This window comes from Microcebus murinus, chromosome 21 (genome assembly GCF_040939455.1).
Source record: "Microcebus murinus isolate Inina chromosome 21, M.murinus_Inina_mat1.0, whole genome shotgun sequence".
NCBI lineage: Eukaryota > Metazoa > Chordata > Mammalia > Primates > Cheirogaleidae > Microcebus > Microcebus murinus.
Genome location: NC_134124.1, coordinates 4,800,157 through 4,824,350, shown reverse-complemented (window position 1 = coordinate 4,824,350; position 24,194 = coordinate 4,800,157). Strand labels below are relative to the sequence as shown.

The following is a 24,194-nucleotide window of genomic DNA, read 5'->3' as shown; positions in this document are numbered from 1 at the left end:
GCCGGGGGCGGGAGCGCGGCCGCCTGGCGCCTCCCAGCCCCGCTCCCCCGCCGAGCCGCGCGCCCGTCCTGGCCCGTGGGCCAAGGCCCGCGCCCGCGCCGCCGCCTCCCTCCCTCCCTGCGCCCGGGCAGCCACGCGGGTCCCTCCAAATGCAGGGCAGGGGCGCCGTCTCTGACGCTCGCCCTAAACTTCACTCCCCGCTCGGGTCCTGCGCGCCCTGAGCCCGAAGACCCCTCGCTGACCCGGAGATGGGGAGGCAGCGCCACCCCCGGTCACCTGGCCCAGCGGACTTGTCTCCCCACCCCAGGGCCCCCACCGCCAGCCAAGCTCATGGCAAGATAGGTGAGGAGTAGATCTGGTGAGTGACAGAAGCCAGAACCCGTGGGGGCAGGTTTTGCTCCAGGCTGCTCTTGGAGGAGGGAAAGGGTGGGGTCCTCACCTTGGGGCTCACTCATTCCCTCCCTCGTGCAGTGAACTCTCTGCAGGCCTCCTGCCAGGTAGATGCTGCGAAGAGATGGAAAAGGCAAGAGCCCTGCCCTGGAGGAGCTCAGAGCAAGCAGACAGCTAGTCAAGCACAGGTAGAGCGATGGTGCTCACCCAAGCACCTGTTCATCACCCACCAGTTACCTGGCACTGCCAGCCCTGAGGTCACAAAGATGGAAGAGTGGATGAGACCCAGGCCCTTTCCGAGGAAGCTCGCAGTCAGGGAGATCCATGGACCAACCAACAATGTACTGTGGAGAGGGGCAGCTGGGGCCTTGGGGGCCCAGAGGAGCCACCTGCCCCAACAGGAGGGGACAGCTGCTCTTAGGCCTGAAGGATGAGAAGGGGTTAGCAAGGCCAGATGAGGCATCTGTTCAGGGACTCAAGTTGCCCGTTGTCTGAAGCATGGGGAGTTGGAGGCGAGGGTGGAAGAGGAGGGGTAGAGTGTAGCGGGGCCAGACCCCAGCTAAGAGTCCTACAGATGACATGGCCAGTGTCATGAGCAGGCTTAAGGAGGCAGGACGATCAGGTGGCCAGGAAGGGACCGTGTGAGAGCTTGCATCATGGTGGTAGAGGCAGAGACGGAGAGGGGCTGGCAAATTTGAGGGTGGCCTAGGAGGCAGTGCACCCGCTAGAGCTTGGAGGCTGTGCAGAGAGAGTGGGGGCAAGGGGGATTGAGGGATGATGGAGGTGTCTGCGGCCCGGGCGTGGTGGCAGGGTGATGCCGATTAGAATGAGGGACGCGGAGGGCTGCAGGCTTGCAGGGAGCAGACAAGTGGTTTCAGATACACCGAGTTTGAGATGCTTGTGCTTCGCGCAGGTGGAGCATCCCACGGGATCTAAGCCGGCTTGAGCAGGGGATCCAGGAAGGGGATTCACACCTGGGAGTCAGCTTCAGCGACGGCAGATCGGGAGGAAGTGGGAAGTGTGGGACTGTCGCTGGGGGGAGGGAGCCCAGGAGGAACGCTGCGCACAGGACAGACCTGCATCCGTCCGCTGCGCTGGAAACAGAGAGGTCACTGGGGACTTGGCTGTGGAGAGCAGGCTGGCGCAGGCCAGGCTGTGGTGGTCTGATGGAGACATGAGTGGCTTGTAGACAGTCCTGTCCGGAAGCTTATCTGAGAAGGGAAGCGGGCAGTTAGGATGATGGAACCAAGGAAAGACAAAGTCAAGAGAGGCTTGGAGATGTTGAGTGGTGATAGGAGGGGTCAAAGCCTTGGGAGGCAGGGATAGTGACAGAGAGGGGACAGGAGCAAGGAGAGCATGGAGCAAAGCAGCTTGGGTGCTGGAGGAGGGCGCAGCACCGAGGGCTGGGAGCTACGGAGGGGCTGGTGGGAATGACAGAGAGAGAGGAGAGGAGGGGACAGGTAAGGAGGTTTTAGTGGTAGCACTGGCTGGACTTGGAAACCGCCGGGGCGGGGCCGGGAGGCCCGGGGGAGAGGGAGGAGCCAGAGGTAACCTGGAGGCTCGTAGCTGGAAGGACCCAATGCCTGTGTGCGGCAACCTGGCGAAGGTGCGCATTTGGGTGCACCTGGGAGTGGCTCCACCTGTGTTCACACTGCGCACGGCAAGACACCTGCGTTTCCAGGAGGAGATGGACAGGAGGGAGCTAAAGCCAGGGATTAGATCAGATCCCTCAGGAGCATGTGTTGGAAGAGAGGAGGAGGAGGAAGGGGAAGAAGAGGAGAGGGTGGCCAGAACCTGGGGAACAGCCACCTGGAGAGGCGGGAGTGGTTGAGGGGCAGGCTGAGGAGGAGCCCTGAAAGGAGAGGCCCAGGGTGATACAGAGGGGCCACAGGAGAGGAGAATTTTGGAGAGCCACCATCATCACTGCCAGGTGGGGCAGAGAGTCCAAGCTGGACCCCAGCGAGTAGGCCCCAGCATATGGTTGGCACTCCGGAAACCAAAAACTACAAGGCCATAGAAAGTCTCCTGGACATTCTAACCCGAGCCTGTATCTTTTGCATTGATGACAAGTAGGTGTTCCGGGGTGGCTTTGATCTTGGGGAGAGCCAGGTCCTTCCCTGATGGCCTCCCTGCCACCTCCTTTACCCCATCTCCCCAGAAGGGAGGGGTGGGATTCACTCCCCTGGCTACGCGTGGAGGGCCAGTGCCAGTGCTGGGGACCTCTGCCCCTTGGGGAAAATGTTCCCTTTGCTCTGTCTCTGTCCAGATGTGGCTCATACTGCTCACCGGCGAGGACCATCAAGCACATCCTTTGGTCTGGAATGAGCGGGTTTTCCCCAAAACAATCATTTGGGAGAGGAGAATGCGGCTCATGCTGGAGGAGTTCTGGGTTTGGGCTCCTGGGATTTAGCTCCACATCGTGCATGAATCATTTTCCTCATTGTGGTGTTTATTATCATTTTTTCCCTGGAGCCTCCGGGGAGAAAATCCAGAGACCATAGTAGGAAGAACTGGCAGTTTCCACATAAACACCGCTCCTGTCTGCGCAGTGCGTGCGGCCAGTGATCCCGCACAGAGGCCGATGGCATCCCTGGCAATGCGCCCGCCCAGCGGGTCAAGGTGGATGGACGCTGAGCCCAGGAGCTGGGGAGGCTGGCTTGGCTGGTGAAGGTCCAAACCATGGTGGCCTCTATGGAGTGGCATCTGAGTATGAGCCGCTGTTCCAATAGCCCCTTTGTAAAATTGGGGTGGTAAGAAATGAAAGAAAGTTTTTGGGACGAGTGTGCACTCAGGGGGGGAGGAAGCAGCCTTTGGCAACGTTGCTTGGTAGCTTAGACGTATAGCTTGGATCCCCCAGGCAGTGCGCACTGGGTTGATGCCAGCCTCCCCCGAGCAGTGGCGTTGGCACGGCAAAGTTGCTGAGTACAGGCTCTGGAGGCAGGTGACCTGGGTTCAAACACCAGCCCTGCTGCGTACTCGCTGTGTGGCCCTGAGCTAGTAATTTATCCTCGTAGAGATGATGAAGTCTCCCTCCCGGGACGCTAAGGAAGAGCACATGATACAGTCCAAGTAACATGGCCATAAAACATGCATTGCTATTATTATTATTACCGCTCCCCTGTAATTGTTCCAAACAGTAGAGGTCAATGAAGAGACATAATAGTTCTGAGCAACTAGAGAGATAATTATTTCATTAAGTGAAAGCAAAACATTTCTGTTGCAACCTGACTTCTTGGCATGGGATGGTGGGAAGCACCCAGAGGGATCCGAGCTCAGGCTCTCTCTCAGAAGTCTCCCCCGAGACCAGTGGGGTCTGGCCGCATCACGGTCTCTAGGCCAGATGCCCCTGCTGTGTAAGCGCTGGGCGCCCGGCCCTCTAGTTCAGCTCCCCCTCGAGCAAGATGTAGGGGCTCTGTCTGGGGCAAGTCGAGTAATCTCACTGGACCTCACTTACCTCGTTTATAAAACTAACATTCAATGACTTGAGTTTTTCCATGAGCTCAGTCAAGAGATTACAAGAGTACTTCATTTACTGTTTAGATATTAAAAAAAAAAATTCCACCTCCATGCCCGGCCCCCCACCCTCTCTCAAACAGTAAAAAGCAGAGCCCCATGAATAGAGACATGCTCCCCCCTGCCCCAGGCGGCTGCTTTGGAGATTGGGGGGGTGACGCTGCTGGAGGGAGCAGCAGGGACCCTCTAACCCCAGGTGACCCACAGCCAACCAGGCAAGCACAGCACACTAAAAGGCCTTTCATTTGAGCAGGCGTTTTTTATTTTTTTTCCAGGTTAGTCAGTCTAAACAGGAGAAAGTGAGGCTTGTTTGGAACAATAATTACTAGACTTTTTCAGCCACTTAAAAAAAAAATGACTACTTTTACATTCTGTGGCACTCACAGGATCACCAGAAACAGTTACGCTTTTGAAAATAGCTGTCGTGCATGACGGGCCTTAGGCATCGGGATGAGTCAGTAGTTGCAACAAGTTCCCCGTAAAGGAACCTGAGAAAGGACCTGGTTCTGGGCCTGGGGGTGGGAGGGCTGGCACCCCCAGCCTTCCCTTGCCATCTTCCCCAACGTCCCTGGTGGTGCTTGGCAGCAGGGGAGGCCGAGACACAGTCAAAGTCATCTCCAGAGGACACTTGGCCTTTCTGACGAGCCACCAGGTAGCTAAACAGAGCCTTTAGCATTCAGCTCCCCAGGACTTGCTAGGGAGAAGGGTGGGCAAGTTTCGGCATGAGATATCCACGTGAAAATAGCGCATGGGTCAAATTTGGGGGAAATTGCCATTCCCTGTATAAAACACAGCATTTAGAACCGTACTTTGCACACGGCAACTGTTCCATCCACGTTACAAACAAAAGCAAGAAACGTTCCAGTTTACTAAAATCAAAGGGCGATTGTAGTGCCATGTAGGGGATTTTGGATTTGATTTTTCAAGGGTCTCCCACGACTTCACCACTCAAAATGTGATCTGCAAACAGCAGCACCAGTGCCACCCAGGGCTCCTTAGAAAGTGGAATCTTAGATCCTCCCCAAATCTTCTGGGCCCACCTGTGTGTTTTTCTCACGATCCCTCGGAGATTTGTATGCATAGGACCAAGGGGTCCTGTTACATAGCTAAGAGCTCAGACAAGACTAAAATATGACTCAGTCCATGCAGCCATTGATGAAAAAGACACACGCCTGCAAATCTGTGCCCATGAAATGACCACAGCAGCAATCTCAGCTCATGCAGAGGCCCAGCTTGCTCTGTGGATGGCTGTCCACTTGCTTTGGTGACTGACAAGGTCCAGCTGTTGGCTATTCAGTGTCTTCCACACACTGAACAGGGACAGGAAATTGGGTTCGGTCATCTTCCATTCTTCTCTCCTTTCCAAGTTTGCAGAGGGGGCAGGGAGGGTCCGCAGGTTTGTAACAGCAGCAACTGAAAACAAACCTGCGGCTTCAGGCCCCACAATTGATGGGAACAGGGCAGCTGTCACCGCCCTGAAATGGCATTAGGCAAGCCGTGTTTACTTTCTAAATGACTTTCTTAAATGACTTGCTGTTTTCACAACTTCTCCAAACACTGGCTTTCTTAATCAGGCCTTGCCAAATGCTTCTTGTTGGTTAGAACCCAACTTGATTTTCCAGGGAAATTGATTTTTCATGAGAGTTTCGTTGATTTGGCTCAGCTTACCGGGTGGGAAACCTGCAGCCTTCTAGGTCCTTACAGAACAAACCCTTTTATTAAAAGGAGTGCAGCAGAGAAAGATGAAGCTTTTTCTTTTGCCTCCTTTGGCGCTTAAAAAAGAACAATCTTGACATCGGAAGGCCACAGGTTCAGAGGCGCTTTTGAGGTTGCTTTAATTGCCTGACCTCAAGTGCTTTTGTGGAGTGATGCCCACCGAGGAAAGCTGGCCGGGGGGCAGAGCTCACCCACGCCTTTCTTCGGCTCGCCTGGAGCTTTCTGGCACGGGGGCCAAGGGCCTCAGAGAAATAGACTGCCGGCAGCAATGCAGCAATGCATTCTGAAAGACAGAAGGCCCCGACTCCTTGGTCCAGCTCCCCTTCTTCACTGCCTCACTTTCGCCGTCGGCTCTGCTCAAGACTGGAAACCTTCCATTCGGCTTTGCCTCTCCCTGTTCCGGCCCCACGTGCAGTCAGCTACCCAGACCCTACACGTGCGCCTCTCCTGGGTGTCTGTTCCCCCCTGGACCACTCAAATACCCCAGATCCCCACTGCCCTGCCTCTCTGACCTCTGCTCCCCGCCCTGCCCTCCCACCTCTCTGCTCTCAGCTCCCACCCCGCACCCCTCCCCAGTCTGTCAACACGCCCCGTCTGCCCTGTCTTAGACACCCCTGCTACCAAAACAACCCTGCTCTCCTAGCACACTCCCCATGGCTTATGAGAGAAAATCCAGACTTCTCTGTTTTCCTTTTTTTAAACGAACGTCTAATCCTCTCCCCGCCACCCTGACCCATTCAAGGCACAGTGCACATTACAAGAAGTTTGGAAAATACTGAAAAAGCTAGATAAGAGGAAAACATCCGTCCATAATCTCTGTGCCGAAAGAACCAGCAACATGTGGCCCTCCTTCTGTTGTTCCTGACTTGTAAGTCCTCTCCCAGATCCCGCGTCTGATCCATCTGACCTGTTCCATGTGCCCAGTGCCTTGTCCCCCAGCCCCATATGGCCCCGCAGCCCCACCGCGCCCCTGTGCAGAGAGCGCTGTGCTCCTGCTCCGTCCCTTCTCATGCGGGATGGTCTTCCTGCAAGGCCAGCTGGGCTACGGAGCAGCTTTGCTCGGGAGACTCCTCACCCTTTCCCGGCTGCTGTTTTTTCAGCTGGTCTCTCTTCCCCACTGGATGGAGCCTCTCCTGTCCCTCAGCGCAGGGGGCCTGTGTGTTTGCTCCTGGGATTGATTTGCAGCCTCCTAACAGGTCAGCATGGAGTCCAGTTAACATTTACCCATCCACCAATTGCCCGGATGCCTGTGTGTGTTGAAAGGCCTCATCTTCCTGGGGTAACTCACACCTATTCCAGCAGAGGGGCCTGGGACACACAAAGGCATTCTTTGGCACTGCCTTAGGTGACATTGTGAAGGAGCGAGCTCCTCCGCAGCCAGCCGGTGCTCCCAATATCTCCGCCTGGCTTTCGGGGCGCTCGCCCAGGCTAGGGGGAAGCAGGCCCCTGCTCCCTCGCTGCCCTGGCGCCAGCTTCAGGGAGCAGGAAGTGGAGGCCGGCTGGCTCCAAAGCAGCCGTTCTGACAGCCGCTTCCAGAATTGCTAAGAATTCGCTCTCATCCCGACACCACTCACCCCACCCCAAACACCCTGGACATTCAAATCCACGGTAGGGAAGACAATCCATGCAGGAGAGCTTGTGAGATGAAGGCCACAGCATTCTGGAACTTTCTCATCGTCCAGATCAGCACCTTTGCCCTGGTATAGAAGGACAAAATTAAACCCCGTGTAGAGCGCCGCATGGCACCTGCCTTGGATTATTCTGGACCCTCCACTGCCCTTCACCCGGCAGTCGGCACTGGGCCCAGCCAGGAAGACCAAGCCCACGCCAGGTCTGTCCTGGCATTTTCTCCCTCTGTCTTGGAGCGCCTGCTGTTTCCGGGGCTCTACACGGACTGCACGCTGCCTCCAGGTGAGGACACATGTGTTCAGAGTGATAGAGGAGGTAGCGAAAGGGGCTTGGATTGCTGCTTCTAAAGACAACAAAAGCAAGGATTGGCCTCCAGGTCTGAGGCTGTGTCTGGGAAAGGCTGTAAGTTTGGGACGGTGCAGGGAAGCAGGCAGGACAACACGTATGTGCGTGCAGGTGCCCACACGATACCAGCCTGTCAAAGGAAATCAGCGCCCACCGAGGTCCCAGGCTCTACCCTAAATACTGGCATGGAGTAAGTCATTTCATCCTTAAAATAAGCCTATGGGTTGGGCATTGTCGTCTTTCCTGTTTCACAGATGAAGAAGTCAAGTCTGGGAGGGGTGAAGGAACTTTCCAGAATAGTGCCAGAGCTAGCGGGCAGAGGAGCCAGCCTTTGAACAGAGGCAGCCCAGCCCCCGCCGCCTGTCCCGGCAGAACCTCAGTGTGACGCGCCACGGACCCCCACAGGCAACGTCGTTGCATAGTGTGTGAAAACCCTCAAACCTCGTCCCTTGCACACGTGGCCACTGAGCAAACCCTCCAAGACCCCCGCCGCGCCCTGGTGGGCGAGCAGACGTGCAGAGCAGAGCACACCGCGGCCGGCCCTCGTCTTAGACAGGCTGGGGAGCCGTGGCGGCAGCTGCCTAGATGACCATGAATCAGGCTTCCTGTGAGTGGATCAACTGCAATTATGCAGCAGTCCTCGACAAACCCACCACGGCCACGCCGGCCCGCAGGAGGATGCTCCGCGTTTACCGCGTGGGGAAGCTCAGCGAGCCGACGCCTCCCAGACGGGGCGCACACGATTTTTGCCCGGGTGGGGGTGGGGGATCATTCATCAGCCCGATGCCACCGCTGCTCCTTCTGCACCCTCGGCATCATCTCAGTTCAGATCTTCCTCTGACGAAGTCTCTAGAATTCTGGTTAAAATAAAAATGCTACTCACGGGCAAAAGGGGAATTACATCCTTGACCTTGTGGTGCGCGTGTCCTTGTCTCTTCCCCAGGGCCGGGGTGTCTGCACCGGAGGGGGTTCGCAGCACTGACCTCCCGCTCCCCCCTGTGGCCTGGGACCTCCCAGAGGGATACTGCCCAGCCCCGCCTGGTTCCCGGCAGGGATCCTGCAGGATTAATCCTGCACAGGGGTTAATCTCCTGTCTCAGCTCACTTGGGATTCGATTCCTGAGCATCCTGCAGCAGGAGCCAGCAGGTCCCACCCAACCGTCCGCTTTGAGTTTTCTTGACCCCTCTCTAGTCTTCTGCATTTCCAGGAGTCCGACTCCGGTTGGCAAGAAAGATTGTTTTCTTTTCTAATGTAGCTAACAATGGGGATGGAGTAATATATACGAAGCAGTCACTGCTTCTCTTCAAACACCATCAAAGTATGTGAAATAGGAAGTAGTCCGGGCACGGTGGCTCACGCCTGTAATCCTAGCACTCTGGGAGGCCCAGGCGGGAGAATCACTCAAGGTCAGGAGTTCGAAACCAGCCTGAGCAAGAGCAAGACCCCGTCTCTACTAAAAAAAAAAAATAGAAAATTTAGCCAGACAACCAAAAATATATAGAAAAAATTAGCCGGGCATGGTGGCACATGCCTGTAGTCCCAGCTACTCGGGAGGCTGAGGCAGGAGGATTGCTTGAGCCCAGGAGTTTGAGGTTGCTGTGAGCTAGGCTGACAGCATGGCACTCTAGCCCAGGTGACAGAGTGAGACTCTGTCTCAATAAATATATATAAGTAAAGGAGTTTTTGTTTGTTTGTTTCTGGTGCTTGGCACAACCCCACACGTGACCGCACTTTGGCAAGGCCCATTCAAGGAAAAAAACCTTCTTTCATCCCTCATTTAATTAGTGATCAAATAGCCATTCTCTGTGCCCGAGGACTCTTCAAACTAATGGGGCATCGTCATTTCAATGAACAACTTATACACCAAAATCCCAGGACAACAAAACAACTCAAACGACCCCCAGGGTCCACAGAAAACATCCGCCCACGTTCGTTAGCACGTTTCTGAAGTGACAGTTTAACTGGAGATTACTACTACTGACAGCATGTGGACGACCGGCTTGTTGCAAAGGGTGGCTGTTTCTTGTCCAGCAGTGTGGACTGAGCTCGCGCTACGGCCCGTCACTTGCTGTGGTCCCAGAGACGCCTGAGTCACTCTCTGGCCGGAGGCGCTCACGGCCTGGCGTGCAGCCGCGCGCATACGGTGAAGTCAGCGCCCGCCCGCGGCTATACGCAAAGGAACCCCGGAGAGAAGTGCCCGGCCGCACAGCCGAGGGAGGGCGGCGGGGGTGGGTGGGCAGGGGAGCCGCAGGGGAACCAGATTCTTCCCAGAAGAGGTGATTCATCATCGGGCGGAGAGCGGAGCCAAGTCAGCAAGGTAGACTGCAACTCATCCAACCAGAAACCGGAGACGGGCTTGGCGCTAGAGACGGCATTGCTGGTCTGGACTTCTGGTTCTCGTTAGTGCTTTACAATTTCTCAGACACACAGGGCCCTGAAAGAGATGTTTTCCTTTGCATTCACTCTGGATGGCCAAGCAAAATGCCATCCTGACTTTTCCATTTAAGATTATCCTTGTATCCCCTTCCTCTGTTGTAGAGAAACCTACGAAATATCCTGAGGCTCAAAAATAGATCCAAGTCCTTCCACGTGGGCACTTTTCAAACTCCAAAACCAATAAACCCTGGGGGGGGGGCCCTGGCCTTTGCGGGTTCTATCTGCATCTTCGGGGCACCGTCCACAGCTAATGTCACCGTGTGCTAGTGCTACACGCAACCTGGTTCCAGCTCCTTCTTAACTTTGTAGTTGCTTCTAGTTTAAAGGAGGCAAGGAAGGGCAACGCGTGTGTCTGTGTGATGTGCAAATCACAGCCTTTATCTGTGTGTCCAAATCCAGTAAGTACAAATCCTATCGGGCCCCTGAGGCAGCTGGGGGAGGGTTCCGCCAAGCTGAGGAGGTGCACAAAACTCAAGGCAGAGCCCAAAAAAGGATTGGCTTGGTGTGCAAAGCACGATACAATATGCAACTTCAAAAATGTTTTCATTGAGGTACAAAGTCCATCTGAGACCCCCATAAATAAGACCTTGGCCTGTTTTCATACAGTGTTGCGACAGTCAGGGCCTATTTTTTACTTCAGTTCCTATCGCTTTCTCTGGGGACCCAAGCTGATCACTGCACACCAGCAGGTCAATAAACAGAGCAGCAGAAGGGAAGGCTACAGGGTCATGAGACCCAGGCTTGCAGGCCTCTTCTTTCTTCATAACTGCTCCCAGATGTGGCTGTTGGCACAGGAGCAGCTCGGGGACAGAAACAAGAGCGAAAGTCCTTTCTCCCCAGCTAACAGCAGGTGGCTACAGCGGTGCCGGCAGAAGGCCTGTTTGTGTTTTCATTTCAGAGGACTCACGTGGCTAGAAGCATCTGCCCGCGTTGAGTGTTTACTTGGCGGAGGCGGTGGAGGTGAAGACAGCACAGCACGAGAACCTCCGTGCAAGACGTGTCTCGAAAAAAGAAGGTTGCGGGAGATTGCATGCTTACAACAGCAGTCCTAAACAGTGAGGAAGGACGGGGGCTGGATTTGGGGTGAAAACAGCCCAGCAAGCAAGGAAATGGCACCGTGAAGCCATCAGCTCAGAGCCCCGTCCTCACCCTGGGAGAGATGCTTGCTTCTGTACAGTTCCGGCGGGGAGAGGCGAGGGAAGCTTGGTCCTGACTGCGGGCGCTTCCAGACCAAGCCGGTCCTGCTCGCAGGAAACAAAACCAGAGGCGGGTCTGGGGCCCGAGGGGATTTGCCAGGGGAGGAGGCGTCTTGGCAGTCAGGCATACTGGGGCACTTGTGAAGGCCAGTCGGGCCTGCTTCAGTGAAGAGGTGCTCCGAGGAGACACGAGGTTCTGGCATGGCTCTAGCGGCCGGTCTCCGCGTGTGGGGAGCTCCACGCGGCGCTCAGACCTCGGCTGGGCACCAGTCGGCGGTGCGTGGCCCGAGCCCTGAGGCCAGGCCAGCTGAGCCCAGTCTCCTGGCATTCTGCTTCCGTCCTCCCCCGACTTTGGGGAAGGTCTCCTCCTGCGGATTTCCATTTGCTGACCAGCCTGCTCGCCACAACCACAGGGAACTCCAGCTCTGAATTTTTAAAACCGACAACATATGAATTAGTTTGACATACATGTGGCCTTTTCTAGCAGAGAGAAAGGGAGTCAGTGTGCCTATACAGTGGGTATCATGGACCACCTTGGAGCCGACCATGGCATTCAGCTGGTTGGCTGGGATAAGAAAGAATTTCATGCTCTCTAGAACACAAGGAGCACTTACTTGTGGATTCCAGGAAAACCTTGCAACTAGGAAGGCTCTGAAATATCACTGAGAATCTTTGCCTTCATGCTTCAAAAGAAAGATCCAATCCTAGTTGGCTTTCACTTGTTGGTACCAGAGCTTATTTCCCTGAGTCATTTGCAGGAGTTAATTTTGGGAACCTGAACAGAAAGCTCTGAAGGGTGTGAGAAGAGAAGGAGAACAGGTGGCTGGCGAGGGCCACTTTGGGGCAGCAAGAAAGGCTGAGTCTGTCTGCTGGTGGCTGGGTCTGACCTCTTTGTGACAGAGCCAGGGTCTGAATGGACCATCCTGCTCTCTCACCCCTGCCGCGGACTCTGTGCCCTTCCCTGGTCTAAGACAGGAAAGGCCTGCTGAGACAAGCCACGCCATTGCCATTCACCCAGCCACGGGCCCAGAGCCCCAGCCCCTGGGCCACTGGTGTGCACACCCTTTGCAGGTGAAATGCTCCCACACAGTCCTGATCTTGCAATAATGCGTGGAAAGACAGCTCAGAGCATGGCTGCCCGCGGATTCCTGTCTTAAGGGCCAGGTCAAGGGATTCTGTTAGCCCCTTTCTTGCTGGAGGGGGTTCTGTGCAGTGCTGCCCAGGCCCGGGGGATGCATGACATGAGCTCCAACAAAGCTTCAGAGGGGTCTCCTTTTCTAGTAAGTTCAACGCCCAGCAGTTAACATTTTTTAATGTGTCAGCTATCAATATTGCACCATCAAGCAAATATGGAGATAAACACAAAAGATGTAGAAGATTCTTTGTGTTTTCCAGACTTGCATCACTGTCTGGGATGGCCAACAAAAGGCAAGAAATCACGTTCAAGACTGAGAAACATGCATCTCCATGGCCAAGTTTACTAAGATCTTTCCAGTTCTCAGAACCCAGCATGCCTTTTTCACCTCCAGGCCTATGAACGCGCTGCTCCTGCTGCCTGCCTTCCATATGTACATTAGGTTTTAGTTTAGTGAACATTCCCTCCAGGAAGCCTTCCGTGATGCCCTTAGCCTGGGAGGGGCCCTTCCTATGGGCTTTCACTGGCCCCTATTTTTCTACTACCATAGCCCCTACCAGTGACACGTCTGTCTTCTCTACTGGACTGTAGTCTTGGCGAGGGCGGGGAGAAGCCTGCCTTCTTCACCGCCCCATTCCCAGCATTCGTTTATTGATTGACTAACTGATTGGTGGCGTGCCCAGTGTGAGCCAGTCAAAGCATGACAGAGGAAGGTCACTGTGAGACTGCAGTGGTCGGGAGCTCATCTTGCAGGAGGTGCATTTTGAGATTTTCTTTGAGGAAGTTTGGAAAGGACGACGATGAGAGGCACGCAATCTGGGGGCCTCATGCTACCCCCCTTTCCCCCAAGAGACGTCTGGGCTTCCATAGGAATCAAATCTGGGAACCATTAATCACGGGAAGGGTGTGCACATCCACGGAGCTCCCACCACATGCCAGCACGGTCTGCCAGATGCCAGCCACAGCAGTACTTGCCACTCACCCTGGGCTGGCGGGAGGCCAGGCCACTTCTTGGGCTGCCTCATTTGATCTTCTCAACAACTCTGCTGAGTAGGAATGGTCATCTTCGTTTTAACCAACAAGTACTGAGCCTCGGGAAGGGTGGGATTTGGCCGAGGGGCAGAGCGACTAAGCCAAGAGCCATAGCCAGGGCAGTCTGGCTCAGAACCAGTGATCTTCAAAAATTTTGCTCAAAAACCTCCTCAAAGAACTGAACTTCTTGCACATTTTAAAGTTGACATGTAAGGATTTTTATTATACATTTAAATAACTGCAAAAGATGACAGAGTATTATATGTTGAATATGAGCATTACATTATATTTTTGTGAAGATATTGGAACTGTAGATTTAGTTCGTGCAGCTTATAGAAAGCTCTGCTGTATCTCAATTCTGCCTCTTGCCTGCCTCGTGCAAGTTACTTACCCTCTTGTTGTCAATGTTCCCTACAAACTGGGAGCAATAATAGTACCTGCTTACAAGGCTACGGAGAGGATTAGATGAGTTAATTCATGGAAAGTTCTTAGAATAAGAGCTGGTCCACACTGCTGCCTAAGTGTTTGCAACTATCACATACTCTATTTGCAAAGCCAGCCCTCGTTGTCAACACTGGCCAAAGCACACTTACTTTCGGTAGGAAAAGCATGACTTCATTTTTTTTAGTTCAAATAGACATATCACCACCTGCCTTCCCGAAAACCATCTCTCTTGCTGATTCTCCTTCTAGGAGACGTAGGTAGGTCTGTGTGTCTTGCCAGAGACGTTCCGCCTGGATGAGACCAAGCACCATACTACTTCTTGCTTTGATCTTGGGAGCCTGCGTTTTCTGTTTTCTAATCGCCCTTTGTTAGGAATCCTGGCAGGAAGCCTGACGGTAAGCCTGGGGAGAGGGAGAGGGAAATCTTCCTTAGTGGGGAAGGGAGGCGGGAAAGGGGGCGTGGGCAGGAGCGTTCCAGGAGGGGAGGAGCGCTCGGCTGGTCAGTCTTAGCAGAGGCATGTTATGAACTAGGGAGCCAAACACTGGCTGCGGGCAGAAGGTGCACATCCCCGGAAGGTCTCTGCGAAGCGCCAGGGCCACGCGTGCTCCAGTTTAAAGTCCCCATGTGTCCTCGCAGGGCAGCAAGCAGCAGTGACTGTGGCAGCCCTCTCTCAGCAGGGGCCCAGCACCCCGGGGCGTACCGGATGAAAAGAAGTCAAAGGTTTTCTCAAATTTCTCCTCCCTAAGAAGTGAAATTGCGGGCAGGGCCTCTGCTGAGTTCTACAGACTCTTTCTACTCACAGAGGGGTCTCTGGACCGGGGTCACAAGCGTCACCATGAGCTTTCTGGAATAGGCCTCCCTTCGTGGAATTACGATCTGCCACAGCCAGTAGTTCTCAACCTTGACTGCACCTGAGAATCACTAATAATGGGGAGCTTCTAAAATATCCTGATGCCCAAGGCCACACCCCAGACCAAGGAAGCCGGAATCTGTGGCCACGTGGCCCAGGCATCCCTGGTTTTTAAGTTGCCCAGGTGATTCCGTTGTGCAGCCACGACAGAACCACTGAGGCAGGCCCACCTGAGGCGGCTCTCCCAGGTGTTCCTACCTTCCCATTCGCCACCGCACACTCGTCCCCTCTCACCTGGGCCACCATGCAGGCTTCAGCCCTTCTACCCAAAGCAAGATCCTCTCTGCACATGGCCCAGACTCTTCTTCCAGACTTTTCTCCAAGCACTCCTCTACATTCCAGCCCAAGTGCATGGCTCGCTCACTCTTCCCCACACGTCTCCAAGTTTCCCACACGCCCTCCCGCCATCTACTGTCTCCTGCTTCACTGCTCCACCACACTCTGCCCATCTCTTAAGGCTCATCTCAAGGCACCCCCTCCACCCAACCCCTTGGCCTGGCTGGGATGCCCACCACCCCGTGAGCCTGCGGACTTTGGGGGCAGAGTGGGGTCCCCCTCGTCCCTGCTGTGGGTGCCCACGGGAGCCGCATCCCACCCTGCACCCTCCCCGGGCAGAGGGAGGGCCTGGAGCCTGTCGGAGCAAACTGGGCCTGACAGCCCTTGCAAACCACCACCCCACCACGGGGGATTGTTTGGCGCGCCAATCTGTTTCATTACATTAAAGCCTTTTAAACAAAATTGCTGCTTTCAGGCGAGCGGGCAAAGCCCACATTAGGCGAGTTGCTTTTGGTTCCTGCAACATGAACTGTTGCCTAGAAATAAAAAGTTCTCTGTCATTTGCAGCAATGCTAACACAGGACTTCAAACGTGGACTCCGTCCCTGCTAAATAACAGCCTGACTCTTCACCGAGACAAGACGGGGTCATCGCCGCGGCCGCAGAAGCTGACCACCGAACTTCAAAGGGCGCATCCTCCAACCGCGCCTTCCCGCGCGCCCGGCGGCTGCGCCTGGCCTCAGCTCAAGTCCGTGTTGAGCGTTCTTTTAATGCAGAGACTTGCATTTGGGCTTGGATACCTCCCCTGTTTTCCCTTGGCGCTATGGAGATCATTTAGTAATTTGCCCTTATAAAATTCAGGCAGTGAGCCGGCTCTGCCCGCCCAGAGGCCACACGCTGGGGGGAGACCCGGCCTCCCTGTCGTCGCCGTCCTTGCGCCGTTCGGCAGGCTGACAGTGTGAGCTCTTCCTCTCCCGAGCCCTGGGGGCCAGCTGCTGCTCCTCCCAGTTGCCGGCGACCTTCACCTTCACCTCCTGCCCTGGCCAGGCACCTAGTCCTAACACGCTGTGTAGACAGGGTTCTGATACAAGTGTCACTGTGGGTCACGTTCGAGGCTCATTTCTTCTCTTAAGACCAGAGTCTGCACTGATGCAATCAATAGCAGATACACAGCAGGATTTATGAAAGAGCCAGATAATTATCTTCATTATTCTCTTCTTAGCCCCAAACCGTAGATCTCAAGAGAAGCTTTAGAAATCGTCGCTCCCCTGGTACACGTAACCGAAGAGAACAGATATTTCGCAGAGACGGAAAGGAGCCAGTCTCTCTGTCTCTCACCGAGGCGTGCTCTGAAGGCCAGCGCCCCGGGCCCAGGCGAGTGGAGGGCACATGTATGTTGCCAATGTGAAGGGGCTTTTGACGTCAGGCGTGGAACAGGCTGCGGAAGCTGCTGGGAGGCGCCTGACATCTTTAAGAGCATACAGCCGTCTATTACGCTTGGCTGGGGACAAGCCTGCAGGGAGGGGAGGGACCGGGAGAAGACCTCTGAAGGCTGCTGCTACTCTGGGATTTTGTGACATGGGCAGCCGGCCCCAGGCCACGGTCGGGCAAAGTGGCAGCCCTTCCCTAACTTTTGTCTAAATGCTGACATCTCAACAAATGTTTCCAACACGCTGCGCAACTTCCACTCTATGACGAGGCCTCACTCTCACACAGGAACCTCAGCCCAGAGGAGGGGGAGATGGAAAATTCTGGGCCAAACACCGAGCAACTTTTGTTCGCACATGCCTGTCCGTGCACCTCTTCATAGATGAAACAGCTGTGGAATTGTGTAAATTCCAAACTGCCCCTCATTGCAAAAAAAAAATCTTTAAGAAAGTGGCACCCTGAAGTTAACTAAGAAACTCAGGGATTTATATTTTGGATTCGAAATTTCTGATGAGCACTGCAGTTTTGCCATTTATCCAAAAAAAAAAAAAAAAAGCATGAATTAGACACTTATGGTAAGAAGAGGAAACGGCTTACTACACATCAGCGTTAATTCCTGAGATTCTGTTTAATTACACAATACTCTACTTCCTCTTTCCTCAGTTACCATGAACCAGCAAATGTCTGAAACATTAACTATACGAAACGACAGCAAATGCTAATGAATGCATTCTAACATTGTGTGTGTGGCTGCTCTTTATCTGCAGAGAAGAGCAGCTGGCATTATAGGCAGAAAAGATCATATAGCTGAGAGAGTTCCCCAAGTTCATTTCTGATTTTCAGGACCACGGCTAATAACAACAAGTAGTTAGCTTTAAATCTTTGACCAATTCACCCACAGTAAATTGCTCCTTTATTGACATAGGGAGAATAATTACCAAGGAAAAGGTCCTCTTTTGTTCATAAGCCATGATTTATTTCAAGTGCATTCTTGCAGCCCACATCCAATTTTTTCACAGATGTGAACACTTAGACATTGGAATAAGTTTCCTGTTAGCTGTCGATGCGCATTGGTTTTCAATCAAAAAAAAAAAAAAAAAAGACTTAAAAGATTATCAGATAAAAAAATATTTCAAAGCTTAGAACAAATCCTCTTATTGTATTCCCAGCTATTAGTACCTTGTATCTCTTATCACAAGGCTATATTTAAGTGCTTTTGGCCATCGACCAAGCACCCAGACATATTTATGTGAAGCCTGAGTCAGGGAGGCCTGGCTTTTGCGGGTCGGGACAGTCTCCCGGGAGACAAGAATGAGTGGCGGGGCCTCACGTCTGTGGAAGTGGTGGTGGTGACGGGTTGGGAACCAGACATTTACCAAGTTCGGAAAATGAAGTAGGAAAATGTTGCCTGCCAATTTTAAATAATAAAAGGAGCTAAGTGTCTCATATGAGTTGTGTCAACTAAGAAGTATGGGATCGTGGCAGAGCCTGGAAAGAGCAGAAGTGAGACAGAAGCTCCCTTGTGAATGAAATCATTTAAACTCTAGGGTAAAATGTAGACTTATGAGAGTTCGAGGGGGCAAAAAAAACTACTCTTTTTCCTCCACCATGCAATGTTCTTTTCTGTATGGTAAAATGTTATGATGGCAATTTCATCCGACAGTGAAGTCAGGTATTTCCTAAAATGTCTACTGGAATCCAAGTGCTACTTAGCACGCATGTGATGAGACAAAAATGATTAATGCCTGTGTCTAGAGGCTGTGCCCTGGGACAGCCCCATCAGGAGGGTTTCATTTCTGCCAGGCCACTGACTGGGGCTTTGTGTTTTGGAATCAAGATACCGGGGCAAAGGAGAAGGAACCACAGGGGAAGGAAGAAGAGGAGAAAACTTCTAGGGGGTCTTCATTGATCTGACCCAGAGACATCCAATAGAAATATAATGTGAGCTCCATATGTAACTTTAAATTTTTAAATTCTTTTAAATATTTAATTTTAGCCATATTGCAAAAGTAAAAAGAAACAGGTAAATTAATCTTAAAAATATATCTAATTCAAGCCAGTATATTTAAAACTCTATCATTTCAACACATAATAAACACAAAAAATTATTAGCCAGATATTCTATATTTCTTTTTCTCAAACCCAGTGTGTATTTTACACGTATAGCACACCTCAATTCAGACCAGCCACATTTCGAACGCTTAATAGCCACGCATGGCTAGTGGCTACCACATTAGACGGCACAAATCTAGATAATAAATTACCAGGCCGGGCACAGTGGCTCATGCCTGTGATCCTAGCACTCTGGGAGGCCAAGGAGTGCGGATCATTTGAGCTCAGGAGTTAGAGACCAGCCTGAGCAAGAGTGAGACCCCATCTCTACTAAAAATAGAAAGAAATTAATTGGCCAACTAAAAATATATAGAAAAAATTAGCCAGACATGGTGTCGCATGCCTGTAGTCCCAGCTACTCGGAAGGCTGAGGCAGGAGGATCGCTTGAGCCCAGGAGTTTGAGGTTGCTGTGAGCTAGGCTGATGCTACCGCACTCTAGCCCAGGCAACAGAGTGAGACTCTGTCTCAAAACAAACAAACAAACAAACAAACAAACAAAAAAAAAATTAAGAAAGAAAAATAAATAAATAACCAGTATGGAGGAGTGGAAATGATAACAGTCACATGGACTGTGGGTTTTCAAAGAGGAAAAATAAAATACTTAAATTATTTTGACATCAGTTTGGGTAGATGGACTGCGTTTCTTTGAGTAGTACCTCCTTGAAACTAGACCCCTCGGTCCTGGCAGGACAGGGGTGATGTCCGTCACGGTGGGTGGGGGCGAGGCACATGAACGTGCAGGGTAGAGAGATGCTGGCGTGCGGGCCTTGCCGGGTGAGAGAGTGGGCAGAGGCAGGGCGCTGTCATTGGCTGGAGCTGCACGAGGAATGTCCGTCCCTCATCTGGCAGGGATTCCAAGCAGGGCATAAACCCAGCACGTCAATCACGTGCAAGCAAGGACATCCATTGGAACGGCTCATCGGTGCTTTGCAGCAATGACCTGGACACCTGGGAGGAGATGGGCACAGCCCGCAACGCAGATCCTGACCCGAGGTGCGGTGTGGGTGGTGACCAAGGTGGAGCGGCAGGGAGTACAGAGGTAAAGGGTGCCTGCCACCCCCTCCTCCACGTCCTGCTCAGGCGCAGCACACCCGGAGCACAGACAGGACAGACTGACACGGGGACCTTCACGTGCAGCTGGAGCCCGAGGGCCAGTGTAGCCCCGAGCTCTGGCCCCACCTGTATCGGGTGGGAGGACGAGCACCCCGATTTGCATGGCAGCACCATCCTGGTGGCTCAGCCTCAGAAGGTCCTGCGCAAGAAATGCCACACTGCCCTGCGAGAGGGCTCCATTCACCAGCCCGTCTTCCTGGAACTGGGGACTGGCCCCAGGGCTGCTGGATGGTCCCTTGGCTGTGAACTCAGAAGCTCCTCAGAACGTTCGGCTGAAATGAAGGTGACGGAGGGTCACAGATGTCCCGAGGGGAGGAAGTGAGGACCAGGGCCTATATGAGTCCTGATCTGGGCTTGGGGCACCCTGCCTGGCTGCCACCGGTGGTGCTTGGTCCCAGGCACCCAAGGAAGCTTAGAAAATTTCCAGGAAGATGCTCCAAAGCATGGGGTCCCCAGAGGCATGGGGCCCAGTACAGAGACTCCACTTTTTGGGCCTAAGGACATCTGGGTGGGGGGCGGTAAGCTCTGCTACAGTGAGAGAGAATAACGTCACACAAAGAGAGAGAGACAGAGTGGGAGACACCAAGGGACAGAGACAATCCTGCTTACACTGAGCCAGTTCTTCCCCTCAATTACCAGTTTTGGCAGCCGACAAATTCTCTTTCTGCCCTTAGCGAGTTTGTATTGCGTCTCTGTCACTTGCAACCCAAAGAGACCTGGCCGGTGCAGAGATGGTCAATGCTTTCGAGACCAAATTTGTGTCTTCTATCCTCTTGGGAGCCACTCTGCTCCTCCCTGCCCCAAGCCCAGGACATTCCTCCCTCCCTCAGGCCCACACATGCACCAGAGGAGCTGGGCACGCAAGGCTGCCACAAAGGCAGGTGTCGCAAAAACCACATGCCTGCCTGGAAACCAGCGTGAGAGTGGACACGGAGGGCCATCCCCACACACGAAGAACAGCACCCTGTTTTTACCGAGAGGTCTTCTCAAAATGCCTCCGTGAACAGATTTGTGCCGCCCTCCTCCCCCCGGCTCACCGCACCTCGGTGGCTTCTCGACGTAGTTAGAATACTCTGTGTGGTCCGGCCCCGGCCCGCACTAGAGCCTCATGCCGGCCCTCCCCACGCCCCTCTGTGCCCTCTGTGGACTTCTTCCTACTTCTTTAACATGCCAAGTTTAGTTCTACCTCAGGGCCTTTGCACTGGCTGTCTCCTCCCTCTGGAATGAGCTTTCCTCCATTGATTTTTTTGTGTCATTCAGATATCACAGAGAAGTCTTCCCCGACTCCAATCACTCTCTGTCATCCTGTTTAACTCCCTTAACAACCACTGCTACTATTTGACTTCTTTCATCCATTGTTCATTATCTCTCTTCCCACTATATTTAAACTCCTTGCGGGTAGGAATCTTACTTGTCTTGTTCCCTGCTTCATCCCCAGTACCTAGAAGGATGCCTGGCACATAGTAGATGCTCAATAAATATTTATCAATTATATAAACTGCACACATGCTGGGCTTTTTTTTTTTTTTTTTTTGACAGATACAGCTTGTCTTCTTGGGAATATCACCCTCTCAGCTTTCTAGCAAAGTGGACTTAATTGTTTGGCCTAGCAAATCACTGCTGAGCACCCTTTCTGCCAAGGGGAGAAAACTGGGCGTGGTTCTCAGCCTCCAGGAGTTCAGACTGAGGGACAGACGGGCACAGGCAGGTGCAAGACCCCAAGGGCGATGCATGAGGAAGCTGCTCGGCAGCCCCGGCCCGTCAGGAGAAGCCACAGAGAAAGCCCCTTTGGGGTGTCTGCACTGTCCCCTCTAGGGGCAGCTCACAGATAGGAACTGTAAGAGCAGTTCTCCCCGCTCTGCTCTCCCTGAATTGCGGGTATATACGAGAGGGACAAGTATGAACAACTTGTCCGGAAAGGAGGGGAGCGGAAGGCAGAGTACGGGGAGAGCTTGCGATTGTTCCGGCTGCGTGTCAACGGCTAATTAAATTCTTCACGCTTCTCAAGTGGATTTTGCATTAACTCAAATACCTGGTTCTGGCAGCGTCTTATAATCTGCTAATTAGCTGACTGCCCCTCCTAGCCTGGATTGGGGCAAGGAGGCGGCCTAGTTTGGGGCAAGACAGAGCGGAGAGCAGTGGGTCTCCTGCCTACGGGGTGCTGGGGGGGCAGCCGGTCGTTCTTCTGGCGGGGGGAGGACAGGGTGAAGGAGCACCGGAAGCCCCAGGTCCTCCTCCCATTGCCCCCGCGGGCTCCGCACCTGAGAGCAGCCCCACCAGACGGCAGGGTGCCACCTGCTCTTCCCCGCCTGCGCTGACTCAGCCCGCCCGTCAGACGGCGTAGGGTGCGGAATCTGAACACCAGCAAAACCCCCCTGGGGAGCGCAGGAGGCTCCCGGCCAGGTACGAGGTCTTCGGAGCTGGAGGAGTCTCTGCACACCCCGATGCGTCAGCAGTTAGTCACTGTGCCTTAGACCCCTTGTCTAAACTTGGCCTAACGCAGGGATCATGGCTCACTGTCAGAACGAAGCGACGTCCCAGTCCTATGGCTAAGTTAGGACTCAGCCATAAAAGGAAGAACGGATTCCATTCCAAAGGAAGCCTGAGATCCATTTTCTGCCACATTAGGCATTCACACTCACACACACTCACACACACACACATACACACACACGCACGCACATGCTCGCACGCCCGCGCAGGCAAGATGATTCGAACAGATGAGAATGTGGACTGTAAACTGGAACATCTTACAAAGTATAGGTCATCTCGTCTAAGAAAATCTAACAGAGACAAGATGCAGAAGTTGGAATTGGGTATGAGAGACCGCAGCCATCTGGGGGACCCCAGTCACACCCTGTCACTGAGGCTGGACACTGGGAGGTGTCCGTGCTTCTGTCCTTTTGGCTCCTAGAGCTGCTCAGCCTGAAGCCAGCTGCCGCCTTCCCTCTGCAGTAGCCCCCGGACCCCAGCAGCCAGGAAAGATGGTGCATGTTGGAGCTGGAGGCGTATGGGACACTCTCAAGACCAATCCCCTCATTAGGGCAAGAGAGTTCCAGAAGGGAGCCTGCCCTGTGCAAGGTCACACAGCAAGTCCATGCTGGAGTAGGAACTCGACGCCGGAGCCCCTGACCCCCGGCCCACTGCCCTCCCGGTGCACCGGCCTATTCTCCGTGCGCGTCTGGCCACCGCCCTGGGGAGACTCCGATCTGTGACGCTTGCTTACAGCACTTTATCAGTTCTCTGTAATCCTCCATCGCCCCTCAGTTAGAAGTTCCCTTAGGACTTTAGTTTTTACAATGCTTGGCTAATAGCCCCCTACCAAGCTGCTCCCAACTTCTGAAAATAGCTAAGATGACATTGAAGAAAACAAAAATCTCATTCTGTGAATTAGGGTCAATATTCAACCTAATGTCAGGCAAAAAAAACAGGATTAAAAATGCCACCTCAAGACCACCCGCATGGTGTTCCAGAAAACCTGCTCCTAAAACCAGGAACTCTGGGACACTGGCCCGGCTGCTCTCTGGCTCCACCACTGCCCTCTCCCAATGGCCTGGGGTGTGTATGTGGAGGGACTGGGGGCTCCCCCGTAGCCAGGAGGTGAGTCCCACAGATGTCACAGCGCAGCCTGCGGACCGCAGAGCCCAGGGGAGGCAGCCGGGGCCCCGCGCTGTCTGCACTCGCCATTCCTGCAGCCGTCGGGAGCTACAGGTGGATCTCCGTTTAGCAGACGTTCCGTGAGTGCAACCCTGGGACTGAAAGCTGCACACTTTGATTGACAAGTTCAGCACTTTGATTGTGCACACCACAATCTTCTACTTAACCATACAGACACGTAAGAGCCCAGCGGCAGTAACAAGCACAGGCCCCACGGCCTTCCTACTGGAAATTAATGGGTCTAGATCAATCATCCACTATTTGAGCTTGAGTGGAGCGGTGAGGGCAGACAGGAAGAAAAAAATTATTAAAGTTCTGAAAAAGCACTCAGGTTTGCAGTTAAAAAACATATTGTTAAAGCAATATCAGTGGCGAAAAAAATGCCAGTCAGTCAACCAGGAGCAGAGCCGACACCCTAGAAAAGTGACCCAGCAAGGTGGAGGACAGGAGTGAGGCGAGGAGAGCAACGTAACGGAAACGATGAGGGAGGACGGATGAGGGGTCCTCATTCTCTGCCTGCCAGGCCCAAGGATTATAGAGCTGCTTCAGGAAGAAACCCATACAACTGGAAGAAAAGCCATAATCAAAGAGACGAGCACAGAAAACTTCACTTAGCATGCAAAAATCACATTGACTCAAAATCAAACTGAAATGGCTCGTAGCATTCTAAATAAAAATAAATTTAAAAGGGGTCGTCCAGAAAAGAGGTGGCCAAGCAGGCCCGAGACTGGAACACTGAGCAAGGCCTGCTTGCTGGCGTCCGGCACGCGCTTGGCTTTTGAGAGCTCCCCACGTGGACGTAAAAGTTCCCCAAAGGGTGAGGGCGGCTCACTGTGCCTAAACTGCATTTTTATTTTTTTAT

General features: G+C 53.3%; 1 long non-coding RNA gene across 1 annotated transcript; it reads left to right on the top strand.

Moving 5' to 3' along the window:
• The first annotated feature begins 109 nt into the window (after positions 1-109).
• On the top strand, positions 110-3,550 carry LOC142863077 (uncharacterized). Its single transcript, XR_012913954.1, has 3 exons — positions 110-358; positions 472-578; positions 2,657-3,550. It is a non-coding gene; the product is annotated as an uncharacterized LOC142863077 (long non-coding RNA).
• The last annotated feature ends 20,644 nt before the right edge of the window (positions 3,551-24,194 follow it).